This window comes from Scatophagus argus, chromosome 19, assembly GCF_020382885.2.
Source record: "Scatophagus argus isolate fScaArg1 chromosome 19, fScaArg1.pri, whole genome shotgun sequence".
In the NCBI taxonomy this organism is placed as follows: domain Eukaryota; kingdom Metazoa; phylum Chordata; class Actinopteri; family Scatophagidae; genus Scatophagus; species Scatophagus argus.
In genome coordinates, this window is record NC_058511.1 from 4,116,424 (window position 1) to 4,137,737 (window position 21,314).

General features: G+C 42.1%; 1 long non-coding RNA gene across 7 annotated transcripts in view; it reads left to right on the top strand.

Annotated features, from left to right (window-relative positions):
* Positions 1-261: 261 nt before the first annotated feature.
* The window catches only part of LOC124050115, a 150,126-nt gene continuing 129,073 nt past the window's right edge, over positions 262-21,314 (top strand). For 5 of the 7 annotated variants that reach the window (XR_006841558.1, XR_006841554.1, XR_006841559.1 and 2 more), the window contains exons 1-3: positions 262-321; positions 1,161-1,254; positions 1,779-1,831. This is a non-coding gene — a long non-coding RNA (uncharacterized LOC124050115). Of the gene's footprint in view, positions 322-1,160; positions 1,255-1,778; positions 1,832-8,207; positions 8,672-21,314 lie in introns of those variants that run through there. The other 2 variants (XR_006841553.1, XR_006841555.1) reach the window with 2 other exon arrangements.

Here is a 21,314-nt window from a genome sequence, read left to right on the forward strand (position 1 = left end):
ATATACTGTGGGTATAATCTTCCCTTAACTAACTTGGGTGGGCTGAACCACCAGTGGGGGAGCCCACTCTACAGAGACCGCGAAAGAGAATTTTTGATCAAATAAGTATTTGTGATTTTAAAAGTTTCAACCACAAAAACACAACTAAGCACAGAACCAAACATCAAAGTAACCACCACCTCCAGGAAAACACGTTTGGTTTAAAACATACTTCACATGGTCCACCCCCTGCTGCTCTTCAAACATGGATGGTAGAAACAGGAAGTATATATGAAACAGGGGCTCCAATGCAAACTCTTTTGTCTGACAAGCACAAATCAGGTGAGTAACAAGGTTAGAATAGTCAATTCACAAAATGCCCACAAATGTTTGTATGTGTTTGTGACTGCAAGGAAAAGTTTGAGCATTTGCTGAAAGCAGGTTAGCGTAGCAGAAATCAAAAGGGAACGGAGTATTAAAGCCAACTAATGATTATTTTCATTAAAGAACGTTGGTGACGAACTCACAGAGTTATCACCCATCTCTGCACTTTAGCTTCTCAAAGCTCATGGGTTTGGTTTTGTTACCTGAAACTTTACTGTGTTGCTTCACACCGTCTTAATCAGCTTGGGTGAAGCTAAAAGCTAAAACCCACTGAAGGCCGAGTACCAAACCACAAGATTAGCCATTAGCTAGCAGAGCATTTTACAGCCAATAAGCTAAATATTAGCTAGTGGAGACCAACATGTTGCTTTAAATCAGAATATGACATTTGCTGGGTGGCCAGACACTCCAAATGAATGTTAATATGACTTTGTGTCTGTTGGATTTGTCAATTGGCAAGTGTTTGCTAACAAGTGCTTTAACAGATATTTTACTGGCCCAAAGTGACCAAGAAAAATACCTCAAGAAGTAGAAATAAGTGCGAACACACCATTATGACTTCAAACAATTAAACTGGAGGGAATAACCAGAAGTAGACAATTAAGCCTGAAACTGATATGGGTTGATCAGAAGTTGCTTTATTTGTCAGTAAACTATTCACACTAATCAACCTCAGAACTGAGCTTCAGATCAGTGTTTCTGATGACAAAAATAAGACTTCTTTACACAGCAAGTTTCATTTAAACTTAAATGATGTTTGCGAAAAGTGCATTATCTGTATTGCATACTTGTTTCAGCCCAGAACATCCTCAAACCCAGCTTCAGAAGACGGCAAGGCTGCACAGGCATTTAAAAACCAACGATGAGATGGGCGAGACTCTCCATCGCTGTGTAAGTGCAGCTAAAATCTTACTTGCACACACACATCTTAAATTGCCATCCAGCGCTCAGTGGTCCAAAAAGGCCTCTGCTGGAAACGAAGCCTGCTGAGGAAAAAGATTTTTTTTACTTTGTCAGTGATAATGAACTGTGATGCCAACAAACAGATTCCCCGTGTGTTGGCTAATCGACTCAGGAGTGATGTAAAATTCAGTCACGCGTGTTAGTTTAGCTGCTGGTTGGGGAACTACATGGTGGCTCAGAGTTGAGAGAAACTCACCAGGGCTGAACCGTCTCTGTGGGCTGAGCTGCACAGTTTGGGTTTAACCCTCTGATGTCTGCCGTTCGGTTGCACACCAGCGCCTCAGGATCTCTTTCTGTAGTAAATTAATTTACATTTGGAGGATTTTCTAAAGATGCTGGCTTCCTGTGGAGCCAGGGAGATCAAAGTGTCTCATTCTGTGTGTTTGATGATGTTTGATGTTTGCTTTGAGTGTGAATGTTGCTGACTTTCTGCTGTCTTTTTCTCGGCACAGCGGGAGGTGATCTTTCCTGCCTTTTACTTTCTGCCCTTCCTCGCCCAAATTTGGTAAGTTGCATTTTTACTTCTTTTTTTTTTTTCTTTCCCGGATCTGATTCAGATTTCCTTTGCTGACATATTCTTAATCGCCTCGCGATATCTACGCAACAAGCATTTGATGGATGATGGAGGAGCGGGAGGCCAAGTTCAACTGTAGGCCAAAGTAGCACAACAACTTTGAAATCTAGCGTCACGGATGAGTAAAAATCCAGCTTGAATAACTTGCATATATATCAGATATTTAGGTTCCGATATCACATAATGATGGTGATGCTGTTCAGTGTTTAGTTTCATTTCACTCTGGTAAAAGTCGGACTTCTTGTTCTTACACTAGCAGACGACTCTGATTCTTTTGAAGGTGAAATGAAATTTAAAAAATTTGAAAAATGTACAATTTAACAATAACGGAGGAGCTGTGACGTGTTTGCAGCCCCCTACACCCACTCAATTGTGTGTGTGTGTGTGTGTGTGTGTGTGTGTGTGTGTGTGTGGACGCAGCCATTGTTAATCTGATTTGGTTTAATGTCTCCGGGGTGCACACAAAGCAGAACCTCCTCACCTTTGACCTCCTCCTCCTGCTCGTGGTCTCTCCCTCTCCACCTCACATAATAACCCCTGACCGTTTCACTCACTTGAAGAGGCTAATTGGTTTAAACACTTTGATATAACAGTGTGAATGTAAACTCAATAAGGGTGTCAATAATTTCTCTACTCATTTGTGGCTACGTTAACTGGCTGGTTAAAGCCAGAGAAAAAGTAAACTCACACAAATATGGCTTATATAATTTTAGCTTAAATTTTAGCTTTTTTTAGGGGACTTTTTTGTTTGTGGTTAAATAAATCAATCAAGCAGAGTGCAGAGGATGAGCCCACATCAGGGCTGTAGCATCACTGCAGTATGAGGATATGGCTGCAGGTCTTCTGACAAACAGTACACAGGCAAACTAAATATTTGCTGCTCTAAACATTTCTTTCCAAACAAAATTAAGATTCATTTTTTTAAATTTTTTTTTAAAATTGTTAAATATACTGGAGGAAAAACTGAGCACAGCAAATTCTGTGCTGTGTTTTGAATCACGCTTATACTCTGTAAAATGTTTGATGAAATATGAGGATGAGTTCTGAAGTTTTCTCAATCCCTGCAATATACAGATGCAAACTCTGTCATTTATTTATGTAAAAGTGCATGTTATTGCCATGGACTCAGCAGTGTGTGCTGTTCATGTTCCATAACTGGCTTCATTAGCATTTTGAAAACATTTTCCACTTTCTTTTTTCTGTCCTCTCGGTGTTTGGCAGCTGCTGCAGTCAGTGTTTGCCGTGCGCTCCGAGGCCTGTAGATATTCGACGTCAGCTCTGACGACGTGTCTCTGAGCAGTGCGGAGACGTCGGTCTTGTTGATTTAGCCTCATTATCCCAAACATGTCTCCAGTCATATGAGTGTTGGTGCTGTTTACTCCTCGCTGCTTTTCCCTCCACCATCTGAACTGTAATATTCAACTGACCTCAAAGCTAATAATCTCTCATTCTGTCTTTCTCCTCTTCTTCTCCCTCCTGCACCCATCTCACCCCCTGCCTCCCCTACCTCCCTTCTACCTGGGGCAAAGTCTTATGTAAAACACATTTATTTTTAATAGATTTTTTAATGAATTTTTTAGCTGCCTATTAATAATGCCATAATGGCAAAGCGGCGTCAGACAGCAGCCTGGCCTGCTAATCCTGCCCCGCAGCCCTGGCAAACGCAACTAATCCAGGCCCCTGCTTGGGCTCCAAGTAGGCCTCACACACTCAAACACACACAGAAGTATGTGCAAACACTTAGTGTATGTAAAACACATTGCCACACACACACACACACAGGGATGTTGGTTAATCCTTGTGGTGTGTGTGTTCAGTCAGCCTGCTTCACTGTTGTTTCGTTCTCACTGTCTTTCCACATGCCCCCCGCCTCCTCCTCCTCCTCCTCCTCCTCCTCTTCTTCACTTGCTCATCAGTCCTCCTCCTTTTAATCCTTCTGTAGCTCCTTCTCTCCTCCCTCCCTCCCTCATCCATGTCTTCCCTCTGCCTCCCACCTCATTTCTCCCTCGTCCCTTTTTCAAGCGCTCCCCTCCCCTTCCATCTTGACCTCCTCCCTCATTTTTTTTCTCTTCGTCTTTGCCTCCCTCCTCAACTGCCTTTCTTCTTCTCCCCTGGGCACCCAGCAGGCCTGGCCTTGGTGCTCGACTCCTCATGGAGGCTCCTTACCTGGGGGCCCGAGCATACACACATAAACACACACCCACACACACACACACATCTGTGGATGGTGCAAGAAGTCGGTGCAGAGCAGCGAAATAGTGAGCTGCTTAAAGCCTTAATAGAATTTGAGCCCGGCTCAGAGCGCTGGAGAAAAGGTGTTAATTACTGCTGGTTTTAATGCTAATTAAATGTTTCAATTAATGGTGAGTTTGTTGCCAAAATGTGTGTCAGTAATTGACGAATGGCAAAAAGGTGTTTGAAGGCATTAAAGAACGAGACAAAGAGAGAGAGAGAGAGAGCGCTCTACCTCCTAGATGTGCCAGAGCCTGGAGCAGTGCAGCATGGGAAATTTCATTCATGAGGGTGGAAGGGGGGGGGAAAAAGGAACTGGAACAGATTCAACACAGCTGTTTTCCATAAAAGTGTTCACAGCCTCTGTCAAATTCTGTCCGGGCTGTGCTGCTGGACTGTTGGTGCATATGATGTTCTGGACTGAGGAAATGCTGCATCTTTGACAGGAGAGCAGCATAAACACACAGCAAACCAATTGGGGTTTTTATTTTTCTTTCTTTGATTATCCAAGTATGGCTTTCAAATTTGTAGAGGAAGATAAAGACATGCCAAACTCCATGAATAAATATGACAGACATGAAAAATGTCATTCTGTATTTGAGTTATGTCTTTCAGTTTTGGCAGGATGCTGTCATGTCAGATTAGTGGTAATTGGTAAAAGGTGAGGAGAAAAGTCAAAAGTTAAGTCCCTCGTAAATAAATTATTAAACAAATGGTTGAACTGTAAAGACTGTGTGTCATTACTTATTAGTATTCTATGTGATTTAAGCATAAATAAAGCATTAAACGGCTTGGATGCATGAGCATCCCGAACTGCAGTACCCCTGCATGACCAGTAGGAGAATCACTTACATCAAGCTTGGACTTGGCTCAGAGATGAGAACATATCCACATCAAAGTAAGGTTTTTCAAGTAACTACCTTAAGCATGTCTTTTTTTCTTCAGTCTTGCTTAAAATCAGAATTGATTCTTAGTCTGTTTTATAAATGAAGACCCTGAGCTAACAGACTCACTGCTGTTTAAGGGGGAAAATGTGGCAGAAAAGAACAGAAGGGAGGAAATGTGAGAAACCTCCCGCCGAAGTCCGAGAGGAGACTGACTTCAGCAGGAGACTCACTTTCTCTCGTTGCTTGGTCCCTAACTTTCCACCAGATTACATTGTAATCAGTGAATTTTGAGACACCCTGTGATCCCACAGGGCCGGGCCCAAAATAAACGGTTCATAAGTGAAGAGTTTAATGGGCAGATGAGTCACTCTGTCAGGTACAGCTAAACATAAAATAATTTGGGTTTTCACCGAGTGTTTTGAAACTTTTTAATGTTGGCTCAGAGGCTTTTCCACCTTCTGACTTCTGGCTTGACAAGTCAAAATTTAAGGGAGCCGATATGAGCTGTTGGCAGCGTCTGTCTGCAGTAATTGGTATCAGTGTTGACTTTGAAATCAGCTGAGCTTTCCTCACAGTGACGTGACTTCAGCTCCCTATCACCACTGCACACCGTCTAAAAGACATTATAGACAAAATTATAGACGTGTTCTTGTCAAAGGCGGGTGTTCGTCTTCATTGTCGGTGTGTGGAGACCTGTGTGTATGTGTGTGTGTGTGTGTGTGTGTGTGCGCACATGCGTGTGTGTGTGTGCTGCCCTAGGTGAGACACTGCAGACACAGAAGGTCCATCATGCTGAATTATAACCTCACCTAGGGAGCCAGTGACGCACTCACAACTGTTTTGTGTTCACTTTACACACTCCCCGTGTGGGTGTTTTTGCTTGTGCATACTCTTCTCTCTCTCTCTCTCTCTCTGTGTGTGTGTGTGTGTGTGTGTGTGAGAGAGAGAGAGACAGAGAGAGAGGGGGAATGTGTGTCACACTGACTGCACACTGATATGAATTCCGTCTGACTTGGTATGCAAATCAAAAGACTCTAGGTGGGTAGTGCTAATTGCCCGGTGGCTCTTTGGGCAGTCTTGGGCGCACACACATACACACAGATGTAATGTGTGTGTATTACATTTGTGGGTGTGTGTGTATATGAGCAAGTTTTTGCACGTGTGTGTGTGTCCTAAGGCTTTGGGGATAAGGATGTGAAATTCCAGATCAGCGTTTCAGTGCTGAAGCCTGTAGGCTCCTGTCAATCCTGCTGACAGGCACACACACACACACGCATGCATGCATGCACGCACACACACACACACACACATCTCTCTGTGAGTTTCTTGCTCAGATTAGCATAATTAAGTCATTTGTTGTGGTTGGGACTGATAAAATCATTGAATTATTCAATACCAACAATATCACAGGATAGATAAGTGTGTGTGTGTGTGTGTGTGTGTGTGTGCGCGTGCGCACGCAGGTGTCACTGTGCACCCCAACATCTCCTCTTCATCACCCACAATACACTGTGCTTCAGGCAAAGATCCAGCAGGCCTAATCAATTGCTCCTCCAGCCAGCATCACAATCCATCACAAACACACACCCTCATCCGTTTGTTTCCGTGGCGGCAACACTGCAGATGCTGTAACCCCGTTAATCACATATCGATGCTTTCTGTATTTTAAAATGTAAAGTTATTATGCTTATATGCGACTTGTTCCAGTGTTTGTGCTCACTGTTCCTCTGCTGTATTTGAAAACAAAGAAACGAGCGTCGCTTTGTGTTGCTGCTGCGAATTAGCGTCAGCATCTTCTGCATGTCTGACGACAACCAAAAAGTTTTTTACAGAACACTGGCAGCAAAACAAAATGGACTGTGGGGAAGACGACGAAGGAGGAGGAGGAGGAGATGCAGGCGGAGGGAGGGTGGTGGTGGTAAAAGTACTTTGAAGTACAGCAGTTGTGTGTCAAGGACAATAGGAAGAGTTTGATGAGAGCAGAGAAAAGCTGTAACTGTGGGGGTGCAGGGAGTTGCATTTAAAATGAAACAAATGTTTGTAGAGTGAAATTACAACCCGGTGCAGAGGAGGTGTGGGCTTCGTGTACACGTCGTTTGGGAATGTGGAATGAGATTGAACCGTGCAGCGCTCTGAGCTCACATTCAGTTTGTTTTTAAAAAGCCCCCCCACCAGTCGTCAGCTTTCGGTGTTTAATTCGACTGTTAAAAGCGGAGTCCAGTTTTGTGATTCAGAGAATTGAAATCAATTGCAACTAATTTGACCCTTTACTTTATGATGCAAATTCCAGATTTTCCCATCAAACAAATGTAAATAAATCTTGTCTGTCGTAATGTTGTGGGCTCAGTTAATCAATATGAGGGCCATTTTTGTCATTTGTCTTCTGTCCAAGAGTTGGATGACGATCTCTGGGAGGAGTGAGCCAGGCTAGCTGTTTCCACTTGCTTCCAGTCTTTATGCTAAGCTAAGCTAATTACCTCCTGGCTTTCTCAGCTTGGACTTGGAGACTGCGAATTTGAACGAAGGCCCACCTTACAAACTATGGACGCAGTTTGAAGTATGTGGTCATTTACCAGGCAGGGAGGGTCTAACAAAATCATGCTATTGAATTACATTTGGCCAACTCAGGAACCAGTGTAAAACTAAAAGCTGGGACATCTCAGCCTCTTGTTGCTTTAAATTAGACCATTCTTCTTATTAAAAAAAAATAAAAATAAAAATCTGTCACTTGTGAGTCCCCCAACTTTGTGGAAGTGTCATAACACATCGACCACAAGCGATTTGTATTATATAGACCAAACTCAAACGTGCACTGTGCATAAGTAACAAGTTAAACAAGTTATTAAAAACTGGACTTATACCACAGCAAGCACATTTTTAAGATTTGTGTTTCAACATAATATTTGCTTTAGCAAAAATTGAACACATAGCACTTTATGTATATATGTCCCCCTTGTTTTTTGTGTTCCTGATCACATCCCAACTCGTTCCTCGAAGCTCAGCTGAGGCTGAGCACTCTGGCGGAGAGGTAAATAAGGAGGGCAATTAGGGGGAATGAAGCATGAGCCCTCGTTATGTTTGCGTCTTCTTTTTCTTTCTAATCAACATTAGTTCAGAGTCATTATTCCTCTGGAGCAATTGAAGCGTCCACACACTCATAACCTCATCCATTACTCTCTACCACCAAGCAGGAGGGAAGAGACCAGAGGAGGAGGAGATGGAGATTCAATGCACCTCTCAGGAATGTTGTCAGCAGGAGTCTGAGCTATAAAATGTTCTTAAACTGAACTCTCACACTCTGATGAACTCATTGTGCCTGCCCAGCATTAAACAGTTAGCAGACAATTTTAGCAGCTAGCTGAATGCGAATGAGCCAAATATTTCCCTCGGGAGTCGGTGGAGACCAAAACAGAGTTGAACTGTCAAGTGGCCAAAAACATGAGTCTAAATGATTAAGAATTTTTATAACTGCTGGATGTGTAAAGCTGTTTGTCAACAAATTATTACTTTAAGTGAAATGTCAGTAACGTGTTTACAGCTTGTTGGAAAGTTGTAGGAAAGTAGTGGTTTAGATCTGCCTTTTCCCATGACAATTATAGTGTAATGCAAATGTAAACATACATTATATCAGTTAAAGCAGTGACACACTCGACTGCTGCTGTCGTTTTTCATGTCAAAGCGGTTTGCCTTATCGTAACGTGATCTAACCTGAGTTATCCTGGTAAACAAAAAGGTTATTAATGCCAAAAAAAAAATAAAAATCCAGCAATGAACACATCAAGAAACTGACGCCAGTGAAGCCAGAAGTTTAGACCCGCTTGGAGGTCTGTTTGATCCTGTGAGAGGAAGAAAGAGATGGAGAGCGAGAAGGTGGAGAGGTGAATGACAGTAGGATGGAGGCTGGGTGAACAATGTCATGGAGAAAGAGGAAAAATATGGACATGGAGCAGAAAGGAGAAAAGAGGTGCATGATGAAAAAGCTGAGGATTAGACATCCTCCAGTGTGTGAAATCTGGAGTTCAAGAGTACCAAAATCTATTTTAGTTGAGTTTAGGAAAAGACACAGATGCTGTAAAACATGTTGTGCGTTGTAATGTGGAGCATCGGATCCAACTGGCTCCCCAGCTGCCGTATCTATCTGTCTGTTTGATTATCACCTGCTTGACAATTTCCTGGTCCTCTCTCAACATCACTGAATTTGAAATCTGAATATGAAATCACTGCGAAAATCACGTGAATTCAGCCATCCAGTCAGAGCGGCTGGCTGATGGTTGGTGGCGGAATTGCAGTCTCACACACACACACACACACACACACATGGAAAAATAAAACATTGTTGTGAGCTGGCACTTTAAGGAAACAGTAACAGTAAAATAAAAAAAAAACTTTAGCAGCAAAAACTAATAATTGCAAAGCAGCCAATTAAATTGTGCGGGAGAGATGAAACCGCTCATATTTCCCCTGGTAATTTCATGCTCTAAACTCGCTTCCGTGCGCACATAAAAAGAGGAGAGAAAATATCATTTCAGAAGCTGACAGAACTCATTGTTCGTGGAATTTTAAATTCAAAAAAGTTAATAAAGGCGAGTGCGAGATGAAGGGAATTTGCATTTCTCAGATTAACAGCATGTAGAGCAGCGGCGGCGCGCGCAGCCTCGGGTCATCATTTAAGAAACCTTTGCATATTTTATTTAAGAGTGGCCCGGTTTGGAGCGTAATAAGACAGACAGATAATGATTAGAAGGTCGGGCCTGCAGGGCACAGCCGGGCTGGGCGCTGTAACGCTCTAATACCCAACACACACACACACACACACACACACACACACACAAAGCACAGCATAGCCTGTGCAGGCTCCTCTAATTGGCTGCTGATGGTTTATGAAATGTTTTCCAAAGGTTTTATTATTGTTGTTGTTGTTGTTGCTTTTATTGCTTTCATTATTTTAATGGAGGGTTCTGCTCGTGAGCATTGCTTTAGCTCAAAGCCAGCTGGTTCTGCGAACATGCTCCTTTTTAATCAATGCAAGAACCCTCAAAACGGTCCAGAGATGTTGCATCAGGGCTACATGCTAATAACGCTCCATAGTCGTACTGCAGGTACCAGACATGTTTCCCGGCAACATGGGAAACACCTCTGCAACTGAGGTTACGGTTATCAAATTCTTTCACACACTTTCATGTAATTTTATGTAAAGTTTCTGAATGGTGAAGGAAAAGGTACTTAAATAATGAGTCAGAGATAAAGAAATCCACAGTCTCTAAATGTTTTCTGTTTTGACCAACGTTTAAGTCATTTCTATATTTAATGTGTAACCTTAAACACCAACTTTGCAAGGCTTTACTTCATTCCTCAAGCTCACCAAGAGACAGCTGAGCCCAGTAGAAAATGTGTAGGACCACACAGATAATTAAAAATTGACTTTGGTTGGTAACTACTGAAAACATGTCCAGTGTTTACAAAATGAATGTTTTTTGCAAATACGTCCTCTTTTTCCTGCCTCAAATATCACCAGAACTTGTGTTTGGTGGGCAAAAAAATTTCACTTTTCAGATCAGCTGTCTCTAAAGTAGAGACAGGAAGGAATCAAACGTATTGAAAGCTTCACCTTGCTGGTGTTGCTAATAACTGGTATGAAAACTTGAAACAGATTTTCCTGAAAAGGTGAAAGAGTGAATGTGCAGCTCACCGGTCAGTTTTGACTGAGAGAGATCAACGTTTCCACCATGTTTGCAATTTTCAGAGCAATTGCAGCAACAGAAAGATGAGGTGGAACAATAAAACCTGCTAATCACTCGGCAAACATAAACCAAAACAACCTTTTGTGTTAATACTGCGACAGCAAAGTTATTCTGAAAAACACTGCAGTTAGGATAAGATTAAAAGAGGTGAGCAATGAGACCAAAATTCTGACAATCCCCAACCTTCGCCTTGAAACACGCTGACTTTTTTACATTTCAGCATCTTCAAACAATAGATTTTTCTCTTATCCAGAGTAGAACATTAAAAAAAATGTCAAACTATGAGCTATTATTGTTAGTTACATGCCTGAAATGTCACCTTCTCAGAATCAAGACCCCCTTTGTTCCACTGTTGGCAGCTGTAGCATCTGGAGGAACGTTGATAAGGAAGGCAGAGTTCTGCTAACAGTACAATAACCTCAAATTGTCAATTAAGAATAATGTCGCTGGTGAAGACTTGTACTTCATAGCTGCAACAGAACCAAAGTAATGATCTTTTTTGTGCTATTGTGCTCTCTATCTGGAGTCGTGAATCAATGCATCTTTTTGATCTCTCACTCCCACGTATACAACAGAGGTGTGTGTGTGTGTGTTTGTGTTTCTTTCTCCATGCCCCCTGGGGGTGTAGGTATAATGATAGTATCTCACAGGCCCCTCCATGGGTTTGAGGCCTTATTATCAGAGCAGGTTAAAGTAATTTCTCAGTTAGACCAATGTTCCACAACAAACACCTCCTCCATTTGTGTATCCGTGTGTGTTTTTGTGTGCGCGCACACACACACACACACACATCAAAGCAGTACAGAGAGATGAGCCAGATAGTATTTCTCTGATTAATTTAGTCATTTGGGATACTCTGTTAACTGGATTACACTCAGATGTGTTGATACGGCCACATGGCCCTGGGTTCTCTCTCTCTCTGTGTGTGTGTGTGTGTGTGTGTGGGGGGGGGGGGGGTGGAGATGGAGATGTGTGTGTACATGCACATATGAATGCATTTATTCCACTTGTGAGGTCAGATGCATGCAGACACACTGAGTGACAGCGTTACAGCCCCAGTACTCAGAGAGGTTGTTCACTTGATTGGCTCACCTGTTTGGAGATGAGATGATCTCTGAAACTCACGTCCCAGGCAGCCTGACAGATGAGCTGCCGTCTTTGTTTTACTTCATTCGTTCAGTCTGATGTTGTTTTGTTTTTCTGTACCAGCCGCAGCTTCATCGAGCCACAAACTTAAAGACACCGAGTTCATGTTAATTTCTTTCAAACCCATGTGCTAATTTTTCATTTATCTCTCGTTACTTACTGAAAGCATGCTCTAATGTTTGAGTATTATTTATCTATCAATATACATAAATATAATACTCAAATACCCATTTTATCTTCCTGTAAAATGACTGGCGAGTTTGACTAGCTTATCCCAGCCACCAAGTAAAATGAATCTTGACTGCTAATGTGGCTAGTAAGAAGAGTGTGTTTGGATTTCAGATGGAAAAGCTTAGTTTGGCTCCTGCCACATTTTATTTAAAATTAAATATTAAATATCTATTTATCTATTCAAATTCAAAGTTCAGAGCGTGGAATAAGCACAGCAGCCTGAGCCTTTTGCCTCAGTAGGGGAGTTGCCAGAACTGACCTGTTGCCCTTTTTGCTAACACTGCTAATGCTGCAAAATAACACATCATGACACCAAACCATCTGAGAAGTAAGGCATCGAAGAATTTTGTATTTTATTCTGACTTTCTTCAATTCAACTACCTTACAGTCGATGTTACAATGAGACGTGCGTTGCGTAAAATTTAATCTGAGCTAAATATGTACAAATTTGTTCAAACTACATTTTCTTGGGACAAAAAGAGGAGCTGTGGTTGGGGAAAGACAAATGGAATTTTTTTTAACTGCAATGACTAAAACTCTGAATGACTTGTCTCATGCTACTGAATCTTGTATTAGCTTCAACTGAACTTCAGAGAACATTTTTACACAGAATTAAAACTTATTTCTTACAGAGCAGTGCAGATAGAAAGGTATCACTTAACTGCCAGTTTAGACAGAAGTAATCATATCAACCTAACATACTTAAGGGCAAATATCATATAGGATAAACCAGGATGGAAGTAACAAATGTGCATTTAAATCCAATTTGTCAGTCAATGTGTGAAAACAATTGCTGTGCGTAGGTTTGAGTTTGTGTGCCGTGTCGAGATGCATCGTGACAGACAGCCAGTGAAATGTAAAGAAAAAGAGAGAGAAGGAGCGAATTAGTGGAAAGGGTTAGGATAACGGCGAGGGGAAGAGAGACACCAAGAAAGACAGAGGGAGCACATGAGAGAGAGATGGCAAAGTGGCCAGAGGGCAGTGTGCATTAGAGTAAGAGCCTGATTGGCTCTGACCTTCCTCACAGCCAGCTGTCAGCCTCTTAGACACACACACACACGCACACACACACAGTGCACAGCCTGTTACGGCCCTGCAGGCTCTGATTACCATATCAGCACCGTCTCATTTGCATAAATCCCAGCACTCTTAATTAGGCTTCATCTCTCTCTTCCTCTCTTTACCTCACTCGCATTTTCAGCTCTTTCCCTCCACTTTTCCACCTCGCTCTCTTCCTCCATTTGCTTGCAGATATGGGCTGGGGTTTAGGGTTAGAATTAGCAGATAGGAGGGTCCATGACTCCCAATTAGTTTAGTGCTGATTAGCGTAATGACAATTTCACTTCATCTACATGTATTAGCACACCATATTCTTTTACTACTTCTGTTCACATAAACATTATCTGCAAGGAATTTTTTCTTTCAACTCCTCCCCCCCTCTTTTTTTCCCTCTCTTTATTTTACAGGTGTTATGGTCAGAAAGGACAAAGAGCTAATTATGGCTAGAAGTAAACTCTTGTACCTGCAGTAAAATTAATGTGGAGGATCATTCAGCCTTATACCTTTGCCTTTGCGAGGCCATGTTGTGGTAGTGAAATGCGTTGTTTTTCTTCCATAAATTTTCCATCATGGTTTACATCAAGGTCGATAAAGATGCATAATCTGAAGTTTGTTTACTTGCCAGCTAATCATCTGTCATACCATATTACACTGCTGCTAAATCAGAGGGAATTAGTGGTTCATATGCTGCCTACGTGCTGTCAGAAATATAATGAATTTGCTGCCCATTACTCACGAGTACATTATATACACAAAAGTATTGGGACAGAGTTGAGAGTAGAGTTGGCTCCCCGTTTGCAGCCGTAACAGCTTCACTTTTCTGGGAAGGCTTTCCACAAGATTTTGGAGTGTTTATGTGGGAATTTTAGGCCGTTCATGCAGTAGAGCATTTGTGAGGTCGGGCCCTGATGTTGGACCAAAAGTACTGGTTCACAATCTTTGTTCCAGTTCATCACAAAAGGGGCCTTCCTCAAACTGTTGACACAAACTTGGAAGCATAGCAAAGGGCTGAGCCCAAATCCCTGAAGCACAGCCCCATAAACAGGTGTGTCTGGATACTTTTGTCTATATACTGTATGTTGAATATGATTGTAACGGCATAAACTGACACTGTAGAGGATATACTGTATGTCGATGTGGCGTCTAGAATACAGAGAGCCTGCAACTGGTGTAAAACAGAGCTATTACAAACACGAATCTGGACTAATACATTTATTAATTTAGATATAATTTAGATAAAATGTAGATATGAGTGTCTTTATCAATTCCCGAATGGAACAATGGCCATCTTTATTGCGTCGGGACGTTTTATCTCTGCTATCTCTTCATTGGGCAGACACAGCTGAATATGCAACAAGTTATTTTAACAGCTGAACTCAAATGGAGGCGCTTACGAAGAGCACTTGAATGCAGCACAACATCGGCTATGGAGCCCTGGCTGCAGCATTGCCAGTGATATTTATACTCATGTAAACTAAAAAGCCTGCGAATAGCAAATAAATCAAAGCTTGTTGCAGCCTAACAAAAAGCAAGAATTTGACATGATGGTACAAAACTGTCAGCCACATTGGAATGAAAATTTAGTTTAAGGTGACTGATTCAGTTAGTCCAACATAAGTGGTTGATTTCTGCCACTGGACAACTGATGGGAACTATAAAATATTAAGGGCTGCATTGGTCATTAAACACCTCAGAATTGAACCAATTCTCACATTTCTGCAGGCCTGAAGTTGAAATGGCTTTAGCCTTTTTTCAATAGAGCTATGAGCTTCCATCATGGCTGCAAAAAGGAAGGAACGTCATGTGAACAGCAGAGCGTTCAGGGGGGCAGTTTCAGGATAAATTACATGTTGATTAAGGCTGAAATCTTGAACATGTAATCTGCATGTTGTTTTTACCGTTTAAAACTGCAGTGTTGCCTTTATGATGTCACAAGTCATTGTTTGTGTGCATTGACAATTTCTTTAAAGACCCAGATCGTGTGAGCATAAAAATACACGATATAGACAAAAGTTTTGGGACACATCTTTCTTTCTTTCTTATTAAATTCAGGTGTGGTATGTGCTGTTTTTACTTGATAATGCAGTGTAATGATCAGGTGTCTCAATACTCTTGTGTGATCAACCTCACGCTGGACACCAACAGCACCGTCAACCAGCGAGGTGCAATTTGACGAACCTGATGAACTTTTCTGGACCATAGTGTTTGGGAAAAATTGTCAACGACAAACATTTGCGGGTTTTAGTGCTGCAGTATGAAGGGATGACTTTTGGAGGTTCATTCTTGACCTTGGGAGCAAATATCTGATTAAAATAAGTGCATATTGATTTAAAAACATTGCTTATCTTTGCTCCATTTGTCCTTTTCATATTAGGGTTGAAAAAGTAAAGCTGTGTTTTGCTTTAGATTTTATACTTTAGATTTGAAAAGACTGTTTTTGGATAATTTAAAAGCGTTGTAACTAAACACTGACATTTTACGGGAAAACACATACTTGCATAGTTTAAAGGACATTTCCGGGTTTGTAAATGTATGAGCACAAATGAAACTGGATCGGGGGGAACGCAATCATATTCAGCTTTGGTGCCTCACTGAGCCTGGGGCCACTGCGATCTGTGGACCTCCAATATGTCTGCCAGGGGGTGCGTTACATCACCTGAAAGCCCACGAAAACTGAAGTGGACTTCAGGACAAAGTCTTGAGCCTAACTGGTGAAGGATCCTGGAGGAGGACTGGGGCTTGAATGTGAGGTGAAGGTTCAGCTGCATCTACATTATCTTAAACTGAGATACGCCACCAGATGTTTTTTATTTTTTTGGTGGAGGGGTGTTCAGTGGAACCACAAGGTGCTGTGGGAGGCTGTTGAACCCCCGAACACTGAATTCTGTGTGTGTATACGGTATGTGTGTGTGTTGTCAGAGGGAGGTGTGTTGGGGGGTTAAACACAGCTATATTCTGTAGATAACAGGATTAGCTGGGAAGCGGATAATAAGTTAGCATTTCCTCCCTGCGGCGCTCTCTCCTCTCTCCTCTCTCTAATCCTGCAGCTTTGATGTCCCTGCTCCCATCAGGTATCTGGGCTGCTCTGGCCCCGGGGCCTCGGGGCCTCCAAATGCTCAGACACTGAGTTGTGCATGTGTGTGTATTTGGGTGTGGATGTCTGCCTGTCTCTCTCCGTGTGTGTATATATATATATATATATATATATATATATATATATGTGTGTGTGTGTGTGTGTGTGTGTTCAGTGTCCTCATTAGTTCTGCCTGTTTACTAAAGTTGGCTTCTTGGGATGAAATCTGCTGTGCGGCCGCTCTGCCAGAGATCTGCTCGCTGTTTACAACTGTCTCTCTCCCTGCCAGAGTCTGACCCGGCAGAAAGCTGATGAGGCATCTTATTGTGGGCATGAGACATCTAAACAGCAATACGCTAAAAAACAAATCACAGTTCGGTTTCAACAGCGCTGCAAAGGGCAAATTTAGGGCTTTACAAAAAAAAAAGAATGATAATAATTGCATGCAAAGACTTTTTCAATTGGAGGATTTTACATCGCAGTTTTGGTCGTATTCCATTACTGGCACTGCTAGGAATAGATCACTGCACGTTAATTTCTCTGTTTCACTGATTGTTAAATGTTATGAAGAAACCCCTGCGGCACCATTTTCCCCTATAGTGTGATTCTTATCCAGATGAAAGTAACTCTTAAAGGGGACTATCCAGAGAAGTGACAGCACTTACTGCTCGTTCAAACCGAGAGCAAATTGAGTACATTTAGCAGCAAAGGTTGACGCAGTGTGTTGCATAGGCCCTTGGACAGGAGGCCGGGGTGGGTGGTTGGCTGAACGACACGTGACTTTGACAGTGGAGACTGCAGTTTGTGTGGTTGGTGTCTTTGAACCGTCATCATGATCTTCCGCTCACTTTGAGTGGACATACAGGACGTTTTGGGAGCCACTGCTCTCTCATGTAGACTGGACGACCAGCATTTAGACCATCATGGGGAAACATGATGCTGTCACCGTGCTATGCAACCAGTGCAGACTCCAGGAAGGCACTGAGCCCAAGTCAAGAAATGGTGCAGATGGTGACCCCTTCTTAACGCTACAAGTTGTCAGTTTTTGTACAGCTCAAATGAACCAATCTCTCTAGATGTTTCAGGTGTTACCTTAAGACAGGCTAGCTGTTTCCCTCTGCTTACAGTGTTTATGCTAAGCTAAGTGGTGCCCAGTTTCAGATACGGACGGACAAGAGTTGTATCAATCTTCTTCTTCGACTCTCAACAAGAATGAGAATAAACTGATCTCCCACAGTACCAAACTGTTTCTTTAAACCTAACATAAACTGGTCATGGTGTCAGAGGCATAAACTTAGACTCTCTGTCTTGATGGGATGTCCCTGCACTATCTCATGTTCATGAGATAACGATAATATCCCATCAGTGAAAGATCCTCCTTCTTGCCTGCGAATGATCACACTGAACTAGACATGCAGATTACCTGGAATTTATGATGTTGCAGGGTTTCCATACTGTTGTCAGGTTGTTTACAAAGTGCAGGATGCTTGAATGTGGGTAAGTGCGTATCTATCTGTGTGTGTGTGTGTGTGTGTGTGTGTGTGTGTGTGTGGGGTGGAGGGTATAGGAGGGGAGAAATCGAGTCTAGGAGTGTGTGAGTCTAATTAAAACGATGAAAATAATTACTGATACAGGCTGACAGACAGCCTCGCCCTCAGACATCCTCAGTAATTAGTTAATTAACCAAACGCAAATTAGCAGCAAGAATTAGTCAGCCAGGCTTAACGGAGAAGATGGTGAGCCCTCCTCTCGCTTTCTGCTTTGCTACTCTCTGCTCCGCCTTTGCTGTGTGCGTGTGTGTGTGTGCGCGAGTGTGTGTGTGCATGCGCATGCTTGCAGAGCTACACTAAACTGTCTTTCAAAAGTTAGAAATAGGGCACGTCTTCTTTATTGCACTTTATCATTACTTTGCATGACACAGTCGCAACATGGTATATAATATTTTTATGCCTAAGTCAATTCATTCAAATTAAAAAGTGATTTCAGGATAATGAGGCGGTAATTTTCTCAGTTTTGCCTAAAATAACAGGGACACACAGAGCGAATGTTTGCATCTGTTCCCCTTCAACTCCCCTAAACTTGTTTGTGGTAACAAAAGTGCCAAGTTTAAAATGTATTTTTTTTTTCTTCAACAACTTGAAGCTGAAGTTAAACCATAAAGCCATCAAGGACGGAGCAGATTTTTCTCTCCGCTGGAAAGAACACATTTAAAAAAATAAAAAATAACAATCATAGTTCCTCATCCCTCCAGCTCACATGGTCCAAACAAGCCACTGTAGTTCCTCTGAAGCCCTGCAGGTCATAAGAACGGCCCCTCGGATCCACCACGCTGAAGTCAAAATGATTTAGTGAGCAGGGATGAATATTCGCCCACTGTTGGCTCCGACGGGCGAGTTGAGGCTTGGTGCTGGAAGCGTCTGGTATCCCTCTTGTTAACACTCACTTTGACTTGCCTGTGGCTCATTTTAGGGAAGATCTGAGAGAAAACAATGCTCCTACTGCACAACAACCCTCAGTCCTGATGCTGTCTGGCCTTATACAGAACATCGCATGATATTCTATATTTTTCTACCAATCTTATGTGAAGACTAAAACCTGAACTGATCCTACTGACAAATAATATGTGTGTAGCCAAATATGATGTACTTATAGTTTTAATACGCAGTTGAGCTCCATCATTGACCGAAAAACCCATCAGTGAGCTGCACTGTTGCACTGAGTGACATGTTCACTTCATTATTTTCACTGTTCACTTAAGCACTGAATATGTATTCATCCTCAGCTGAAAATAGTCCCCAGGAAATACACTGTTTCCTCCATATATCAGCGCCCAGCTGTTTTGAAAGAGTCCTTCATCTCAATAAAGGGAAGACAAAACTACTTATGTGGGTGTGGGGCCGAGTACCACAGTCAGGTGGGTGGGGAACTCCTTGCTGGTTTGGTCTGCCAGCCCTGTCCTTGAAAAAACCTCTAAATGCATCAGTACCAGGTATGAAAACACATACAGGTGCAGTAGCTTCAGGAAAACATACATGGAGACAGATGAATACATTTACGTTACGTGCATCTAAGCAGAGACAGTACATACAGCATTTGTATAGATTTATGCATACATGCATAGTGCATGAACATATCCACACAGATGGAAGAGTTTAATGGTTTGTCATTGGGAATATGAATCCATATGTGCGAGAATATACGTGTATCATTGTGTACAGCTGTGTGTGTGTGTGTGTGTGTGCTTGTAGCTTGAGGGTAAGGAGCCATGTGCACATTCAGGTCAAAGCTGTCAATCACACCCAGTCTGCTAGTTGTGTGTGTTGACTTTAGTGATTAACCCAAAACCAGTTTTAGCAGTAAAGCACTAGAAACGTTACTCCTCTGTTCATCCACGCTGCAGGACTTCTTCTCACACTTCCTGTGGGGTATAAGTGCAGTAAAGAGCCCAAATATTTTCCTCAGTGACAGACGGGCCATTTTTGTTTCCCTTTTCACACTGAGAGAAGTCGCAAGGTGGGCCTCTGACACCGTGCGAGTGCATTTCTGATGCTGTGTTCAGTCAGACACGTTTAAAAAGTTTTTTAACTGTCATGAAAACCATCACTATTTCCATGCTTTTAGAGTAATACTATATTTTGAGTATGAGATGATAAAGTGATGACCCACCACATCGGCCAGTCAGATTGATTTTACCATGCATTTCTCAGAGAAGACTTCCTAATGTGAAGTGTGTATAATATACTCCATGATTTTTACTTTTATAAGAATAAGATGGGTAATTACTCCATTCATACTTTACAGACATGTAACATCTTGTCTAGTGTAGTAACCTGCTGTGTAGTATGTTGATATCTCAGCTTTAAATGTTAACAAGGTATTAGTAAAACTGAGCATCCTGGAACATTTTCTCACAGTATTTGAAACAAAGTAGCGGAGACTGAACAGTTTTACGTTTGTGTCCTGATTAAAGTCATTGTTTCTATTAATGTCGAAATCGATCCTCTGGAAACCTCAACAGAGTCATTTTAGTTGCCTAAATTTTACCATAACTTAATCACATGTGCAGGAGATCAAAAAATGTCACTTCTGTGCTTTCATGTGTTTTTGAATAAACTGCCAAATGACATAGTTTATTTAGGTGTGCAGGCTTGTTGGGCTGAATGACTGATCCAACAGTTTGTGTGAGCGACGCGATGCGGTTGGTTCACATCCACTTGGATCGCTTTGTTTACGCCGGCTTTGCTTTCTCCCGTCTTTCCTGTCACCCTCTGCCGTGTATCGCTTAGTAAAACAAGAATTGCTTTAAAACAGTCTGTAAACAGCACATTTTCTCTTGTGGGAATGTCTGACTGTGTTTCCATTCGCTAAGCAGCCAGCAGCCAAAGCTGGCACAGTGGGATTCAAACTTTATCTCCAGGGACCCACACTGGAAGCTCATCTACCCAAAACACAACACCAGAACCTAAAGTAATAATTTTTGACAGTAGCTAAAAATATGAGAAACAACCCCAGGGGAGTGTGTGTGTGTGTGTGTGTGTGTGTGTGTCAATATTTTTTTTTTAAACAGGATGAAAATTATTTCCTTTTACTTCAGTTTTAAAATGCCATTTTTCTTAACTTTTGATCAAGAGACGAGACTCAAACATCATCTAAATGGAACATTTTCATCTATGGAACCACTGTGTAGCTGTCTGTTTTATTTATTCTCACTTTTTGGAAATGATGATGTGCAGGCGTCTTTGATCAGTGCCAAGTCATATTTAACGTTCGTCCTGTTTACTGGAGTACTGAACAAGATTTCCATTTCATAGGAACATAAATCTGTTTAGGTTCAGCATTGAAAACAGTCTCTTCCACGAATCTTGAGTGCAACACTCTCTAAGTAGGTGGTTGGACTTCCTCGGAAACACACCCCATACTGTTTGGTCTGGTAGTCACCAGAGCCCCTCAGGGCTGTGTGCTCAGCCCCCTCCCATTCACGCTGTACAGCCATCACAGCAGGCCCAGACATGGAGAAGACTCTGTTGTGAAGTATGCTGAGGAAA